Below are 8,244 nucleotides of genomic sequence, written 5' to 3'. Positions count from 1 at the left end.
TAATCTGTAAATAGCGAAAGTTTTGTCTAGGATATCTACATAAAATTCTGTTTTGTTTAAGAACTAAAAAAAATATCACGACGATATATTGTGTACTTTTTATGCATATTCACTTGCTTGCACAATATATTAATTCGAAAAGGTACATGCATATAAATGGAATCTAAATTGGTACGTGACGATTTTTCAGTTACAATATTGCCGTATTTAACCATTGACGTTCAGTTAATAATCACATTCGAGTTAACTAATTTGCTCATATAAAACTATCATACTAAATCGCTATTTCTGAGAAATCTGCTTTTTTTTCAAAACATAAAACTTAACCGAATCAAACTTTTAAAAACTTAAGACGTCAACAAGATATTCTTCCATTAATAGGTTTCTTTGGATGTTATATGTTTTTTTATCGAAACTATAACTACACAGAACGCATTATTTCTTTATTCAGTTCCCACACTCGCTAATTAAATGCAATATTCTACACAGCGAGTTTTCAATAACTACAATCAAATATAAATTCATTATTTTTACAGTCAGTGATCAAGGTGTTACAGTAGCAACAGTTATGACAAATTCAAATGATTCGGCAACAGGTAAATGTCTTTTTTCTAATTCCTTATTTCTTTTGAAATTCAAATGGTCGTTTGGAGAACAGGTTTTTCAACAAACATTAGACATGCATATAGGAACCAACTGTACTTTTTTTGCATGCTGACTTGTTTCATTATTTTTATGAGGCAGATTTAAAACGGAGCGTTCACCTTTTGGATTTCAGGTGGTTTCCTCAGTTTCTGTGTGTTCCTAGTATCTTGCATCTCATGCAGAAAAATGCTGGTTCCGTTAAAGTATAACTTGGTTGATGCCTCTGCTGGTATATTGTTAGTACCGAGCGTATTCCTAGCCCAGTAACCAGTACTACGGTTTTGATTTTCAAAAATATTTGCCTCGACCACCACTGCAGTTGATACGACATTCCAAGGTTTGCCTTTCCTATCTTGATTTGCTTGATAAAGAAATACTGTTGCATCAAAAGTCCGAGTGGTATTGTTGAAGTCATCAATTCGAACACCAAGTATGATTTTGTTGACCGTTGTGGAATATCTACGTTTGAAATTACCATTGAATATTTTCCACTCATTGTTACGATAATCCCGGTCTTTTTTGTTCTCGATTGTGACAATACTGAGTGCAACTTATCATATAGTTGTAATTGTGATGAGTTAAACACAAGGTGCCAATAGTTGATCAGAAAATGGTTACTATTCCTAAATGTGTGAATCCCCGATGTTTTATGGGATACTCGTAGCTTGATCATAAGTGTTCTTGTTAGCTTTCGTTATTGTTGTTTTTTTTCTTTATGTTATTGTGTTCTGTCTTTTTCATTGTCTGCTTCTTTCTTCAGAAAACCGGATTGTGGAAATACTGGGGTGTATTGTAAATGGTGCTATGTGGTCTGTATGTAACAATTATGGAATATCTGTGTCATATATGACCATGGCTATGTTCCAATTATTGTAATCGACGCCCATTATTTCCCAGGAATAGACAGTTATTTGGACTTTCGCTAACTTAAAATACACCTTAAATATTAAAAACGAATCTTCAGATTATATCATTTTAAAGAATTTTATTTAATTTTGTAATGGTTTTCTTTTCATTTTCCCCGTGTTGTACCCAAGAATCCGCAGGCAAAATTTAAGATCAAGCTGACCATCTACTCACTTAACGAAGTATTTATGAACAGTAGAATAAGTACTATAAAAATATCTTGAATAAAGTTCATTTAGATTTATGTTTAAAGTCATTGGATACGCACGTCTTTCTTGTAGTGGGATTGAAAGGATATTTATTTGTGTCTTTAAGTGGTATTTCGGGAGATTAAAAAAAAAAACAATTAGTATTTATGCATATATGCTAATGGATTATATGTGTTTTCCGTTTGATAAGTATTAGATGTAGAATCGTCTGAGAAAAGTGAAATGGTACAACTAGAATGAATTTCCAGGTATGTAACACTCTAGTATAAGTAAAGGTTATTTAACTAAAAACGGTGTGCTCGATTTAAACTCATATCGAAAACAAAATGATTCTATATTTCAAACCATTTTATTTGATGAAATAAAATGAAACAAGAAAATAGTATTTCATGCACAACACAACATTTTGTCTTCCCTTTGCTAATTACAACGAACAAAACGTGTATGCGTTTTTTTTTAAATAGCAGTACAAGCAAACTGAAAGTATGTTTCATTCTTCCCTATTACCAGAAAGGAAGCAAAAAAACTTTAGAAACAAAAATCCGCATGATTAGAAACATTCCTGGATTCCGTTTTGTATGTATTTAACTTAAGTGGACAACAGTCTACCTTTTAATTTCATTTAAACATTTATTTCAAGATTAACGCCGTTTTTTTGCACTGTAGATATAACTGTTATATTTGCCACTGGACATATAACAACAGTGAATGAATTCGATTATGTTACGCCTTTCTGTTGAAAATTGATTAAAAACCCCGCCCAATATTTAACACAAGCAATAGCTATACAAGCAAACTGAAAGTATGTTTCATTCTTCCCTATTATCAGAAAGGAAGCAAAAAAGTTTTAGAAACAAAAATCCGCATGATTAAAAACATTTCTGGATTCCGTTTTGTATGTATTTAACTTAAGTGGACAACAGTCTACCTTTTAATTTCATTTAAACATTTATTTCAAGATTAACGCCGTTTATTTGCACTGTCGATATAACTGTTATATTTGCCACTGGACATATAACAACAGTGAATGAATTCGATTATGTTGCGCGTTTCTGTTGAACAATGATTAAAAACCCCGCCAAATATTTTATACAAGTCTTATTCAAATGTTATCCATAACCCTCAAATTTTATTCATAAGTACTATATTTAAATTATAACAACGAACAATCAAATAAATACCGAATACGCCATTTTGACCATTACAGTTTCTTGGACTTTTTATTCTATTGAACCACAATATTATTGTAGAAACAATCCGAGTAATTTTTGTGTTTTTAATTTATATATATATAAAAATGCAACAAACGATTTTTGCTGTGCAAAATCAAATATTTCAAGGAAATGATATCTTAAACGGTAAAATTAAAATCAAATCTTTATGTGAAATATATTTTCACTTACTTTCATTATTGAATAATGTTAATGTGTTCAATATTACAATAGAATTCACTGACTCACACACAGTTAACACATTTGATATTTTGTAGATGCACAGAAGAGGAATGGGACTCAATGGAAAATATTCGTGTTTACCCATTTGGATACTAAAAAATTCAGCCATGATTTGCATCGGAAAACAAATTGTGGATTATATTGTTGAATTCTAGTGAATACGATACTATATTTTACAAGATGGAATTACGACTCGCAAATAAAAGCTGTTTGTTAATAATGAGATATTTAGTGTTCATTGTATTACTACGATCCCAATTTTTTTTTAAATCCAGTATCAGTCGTTTTAGTAAGATTTCATTTTCATTCAATATCGCGTTTCGTCCTCTAGAATTATTCCCATGGGTGAACACTTTTTAAGAAAGTGCCCATGGAAATATCCAAAGGGCAAAACGTCCGGATGAATGAAGACGAACAATAGAAAATAACTCTCCATTCCTGAAAAATAATGGAGAGTTTAAACAAAAGATTTACGTCACAGGTGTATTTTAAATTGTCCGTTTGGTACCTTCTGTATCTTTTTTATTGTCTTTAATTTTTACTTTCATTAGATGGACATTATTAAGTCAAAATGTAATGACGGGTTTCATGTTGTTTTGATTTAGGGGTCTCTGTGGAATTTTGAGATATCTTTTTCAATACAGGTTATTGTATTTCTTTGTATTTCTTAGTCCTGGCAACCTGCGGTTTCATTCCAAACTTTCAGATAGTGTCTTGTATACGCGTATAAGAGTACATGTATTTATGGTATGTAATTATAAAGTTTTTAAATGTCTGATGGTTAGAAAAGAGACATTTACAGATCCGCTTTTATGATGACTAATCATGTGATTAAAACAAAAGTTGCGCCATGGATGTCATTGGTGAAGCGGAAATTATTGACTCTTTTTGATTCTATTACCGTGTTACGAAATCATTAAATGTAAAAACCCAACATACATCGTGAATACACTGAGAATAGAATTGAAACACCATTTCTCTTTATTTATTTCCGTATCGTACATGTTAGACATATATATATCTAAATATGTAATGTTTTGTTAAGGGCGATAAGAAATGATTTAAGTTGGATAATCTCCCGTTTCCGAAAAACTAATGTCGACTGAAAAATAACTCAAATATTCCATTTACTGATATATGTATATGCATTATAAGTTTGTATGAAAAAAAAGAAGCGGAAGTTACCAAAGGAATATTCAAACTCATTGGCAATTATACAACATCTAAACAAAAAACACTACATCGAAAACTAAAGACTGAGCTACACGAACCCCACCAAAAACCGGAGTGAAAGGTCATTGGACCTCTGTTGTAAATTTATTTGTAGATGATACATTTTGTTTGCCCTCTGAACGTATGAGAGTGAGGAAAAGCAAAAAGTAAAAATCTGCGTGTAGCTCCCTATCAATATTGATCTTTAATACTATCTTGTCTATTGATGTACAATCATTATCATGGTAAATCTCACACATTTTAAAATTAAGGTATCAAAGCATGCTTATGTATCGTGTGGATGTATGATGATAAGATACCAAAGATAAAACATACTCTGTTTACAACACAGAACATGAAACGGCGAAGCTGCTTTAATCATAACATAGAAATATCAAAATGTGCCAAAATAAACAATTCTGAAGTGATATTGTAAAGAGTTGAAATTAAACGCGTAAGAAATACCGTTTGCATGCATAGGAAAATAAACTACAGATTGGCAAGAAATATCAGAGGTTCTGGATGGGGTTAACAGAATAAAAAATAATGACCAAATAATATAATGAATAATGCAATATGAGTCCAAAAATAAAGAATACAGAATGATGGGATGCAAAAGTATAAAGAACAACTGTAGAAAAAAATAGAATAAAAACAATACTGCATACAGAAATAAAAGATATACAGAATAAATAAATCATATGATTGCGGAAAAAAATTAATAGTATGATCACTTTCATAAAAATTTTGCAGAACAAGCGGTATTTTCGAAAAGAGACAATGCCTTTATTATTTAATGTTACGTAAATGACGGACCCCATCCAGGTCCTGATATCAGTGATCCAGTATGTGCATTAAAACTTGTTTTTGTTGAAATTAATCCTAAGTAATATATTGTGAAAAAAGCAATAACATGTAAGAGGAAACTTGATGTGAATAAGAACATATATTCGCAATGTTTTTTATGATACTGTAGCAACTTATTATATTTATTTTGATATTTTGCAGGTTTGGTAGTAGGCTTGGTTATTGGTGCTTTATTACTAGCATGCATTGTAGTTTTGATAATTGTTCTTGTGAGAAGGTACTCATAGATATAGTCCATTCTTTAAAAAAAATTGTTTCTTCGTATTATTCATGTACCTTTATGCATAATGTATCCCAACAATTTATATTTCATATCTAGCGCATTAAAATTTGTACCGTGTATGTTACTAATACCACTGGGTCGAAACCTCTGATGGTGGACTGTTAGTTCCCGAGTGTATCACCAGCCCATTAGCCAGTATTCCGGTACTGGCATGAAAATAAGGATACTGTTTGATTAAAATTCTCTGTTATTAAATTTTGGAAATTATTTAAAATTAAGGAATATATCTGCCTCATTCAAAGCTCTGATTTCTTGTCCGGATTTGACTATACTTAGCGTCCATTTTAGTTTCATCCGCTCTACAAAATTTGTATCATATTTGAGGTATTTTAATATTTGGCTCGAGCATCACTGAAGAGACATTAATTGTCAAAATGTGCATCTGATGCAATAAAATTAGTACCGTTTATGTTACTCTTAGTCATGTTAATTTTCATTTTTCAACAGAAAACCATTTAAGTCCTACCCATGAATGTTATGTTGATAAATTTCAAAATCATTATGAAAGCGAATATACAAAAACAGTACAATACATTTCAGGCGTTTATTCGTAAGTGGGCCAAAAGAGAAGATAAGAAATAAACTCCAGGAAAACGACTATATTGGGAGTCAAGTTATAGCTTTACAACTAAGCGCTTATCAATCCAGCCATATGCAAAATGATGGCAAAAGTAGCAATACTAGTGTTCACGGTTATGAGAGTGAACCTGTGATTGCTAAGATCCACAATGTAGATAAAGAAAGAGTCCAGACACCTGAATATGCAGTCCATCGTAACACAACATTATCAGATAATCGTACTATAAATGACGAGGATTATTCGATCGTCGATCAGACAGCTGAAACACGTTTTAATGGGACTATAGACGACGGAACTGGAACAAGAGAAAGTTATATGGTATTCAATCCATCCGAAAAGGGTTTCAATAGAACAATATTGTCTAAAACTCCTACAGGTTATGAGTTTGCAAAGCCTGTTACGGATACGGGGAAAGAAATTGGCGATGAGGATCAATATGCTTTATCTGAGGAAGGAGTCTACGATCATTCGGAAAGTAATCGTCACAAAGAATTAGAGGATAACATTTATAACCATGCCGTTGATACTATTTACGACTCTGGAAGTCACAAAAGAAATGACGAAGGGAGAGAAGATACATATGATCATTTCTTTGGACAAAAAACAGAAGATGATTATGATATCTCAACAAGGACATGAACCCGTGCAATAGACATGATATATATGTATATAGATATTTTGTACTCGGATCTTAATTTTCGGTTTGATTTTATGGAATACAACTTTTATAGAAGAAATGATTGTATATACATTGTATTCTAACACAGCAGGTGATATTTTGTAAATAAATATCTGGTAGTAGCTGAAGAAAGTCAAACATTTTTCAGTGTTCAATGTCCACAGATGTGTTCACATACTGGTTTTACATGCAATATGTGAGGTACGATCAATGTGTTTTTTGGCAATCATATTAATGTATCATGGAATGTTTGTTAATAAAGGTCTTTTTGGGAAAAAAGGAAACACAAGCATATCCATTGATAGCTATATAGGATACAGGAAAATGCCATGAAAATAGTTTTTTTTAATTTCGTGGGCACTTAAGCCAATTATCTTCATCATTCATAGCTACCACACTATGTGTTTCGTGGAATTTCTTAACAAAATTAATGTTTTATAAAGTTTTTAAAAAGCATTTTTAGTTTAATTGAGTTTTATAAATAAATGAGTTTGAATCATATTGATCTTAGCCATGTTTTAATAACATAGTATCTTTCTTTAATATTATTTAATTCTTAATTCATTAATGAGTATGAAATTTTTTTCTAAACTTAATTACGCTGTTGGCTTTTTTTCGTTTAAATCGGAGGTCCTTATGAACTTTCATCATCCCTTGAAGTCCGTCGTCGGTCGTCGTCGTCGTCCGTTAATTTTTACAAAAACCTCTTCCTATGAAACTACACTACCAAGAATTTACCAACTTTTTTTGGTACATTTCTACCCTCTTACATTGCCCTCAGTACTGTTTGGCAAGACTAAAAACTTGTAATTTTATACTTTCTATTAATTCAGTACTGTTTATTATTATACAAAAACTGTACAATTACTAAAATAAATTCTATAAGTTCAGTACTGTTTCAATACTGATTTCGTCTGTGCTGTTTCAGTACTGATTTTGTCATTTCATTACTGATTTTGTCAGTACTGTTTCATCATAATATTGATTTAGTCAGTACTGTTTCCGTACGGAATTTTTCATTACTGTTCAAGTATATACTTACTTTTCAGTGCACGCATTAATAGATAAATTTGTTTATTTAAAAAAAATTCCTTTGTTTAAGTACGTAGCTGTGCATCTTTTTTTAAGGTTTTAATTTGTTTCTATGTTAGGTTCACTTTTGTTTATTTTTCTTACAACTAGTTACAATGTTTACATTTGAATGAATACAGTGATGATAAATTTAAAAATACTAGAAACTGAAAAACTAATTAACTAGGTAATTATGTATTGATAGCGAGGTATTGGTGGTCTTTGGTTGTTTTGGACATTTGGGTTGGGATAATTGTTGTCACTTTGACACATTCCCCGTTTTCATTCTTTTTCTATATTGTGACATGTTGATGATTTTGTTATGTTTTTTTTTTATA

The 8,244-nt window shown here is 31.1% G+C and overlaps 2 long non-coding RNA genes across 2 annotated transcripts; both read left to right on the top strand.

Annotated features, from left to right (window-relative positions):
- The first annotated feature begins 1,885 nt into the window (after window positions 1-1,885).
- LOC127707528 (uncharacterized) lies at window positions 1,886-3,439 on the top strand. Its single transcript, XR_007984951.1, has 2 exons — window positions 1,886-2,008; window positions 3,250-3,439. It is a non-coding gene; the product is annotated as an uncharacterized LOC127707528 (long non-coding RNA).
- A 2,001-nt stretch (window positions 3,440-5,440) lies between these two features.
- LOC127707533 (uncharacterized) lies at window positions 5,441-6,563 on the top strand. Its single transcript, XR_007984955.1, has 2 exons — window positions 5,441-5,510; window positions 6,117-6,563. It is a non-coding gene; the product is annotated as an uncharacterized LOC127707533 (long non-coding RNA).
- Window positions 6,564-8,244: the final 1,681 nt, after the last annotated feature.

The sequence above is a fragment of the Mytilus californianus genome, unplaced genomic scaffold, assembly GCF_021869535.1.
Source record: "Mytilus californianus isolate M0D057914Y unplaced genomic scaffold, xbMytCali1.0.p SCAF_7, whole genome shotgun sequence".
Classification (NCBI taxonomy): Eukaryota; Metazoa; Mollusca; class Bivalvia; order Mytilida; family Mytilidae; genus Mytilus; species Mytilus californianus.
The sequence above is the reverse complement of the archived record's forward strand: the minus strand, read 5'-3'. Positions and strand labels throughout refer to the sequence as shown.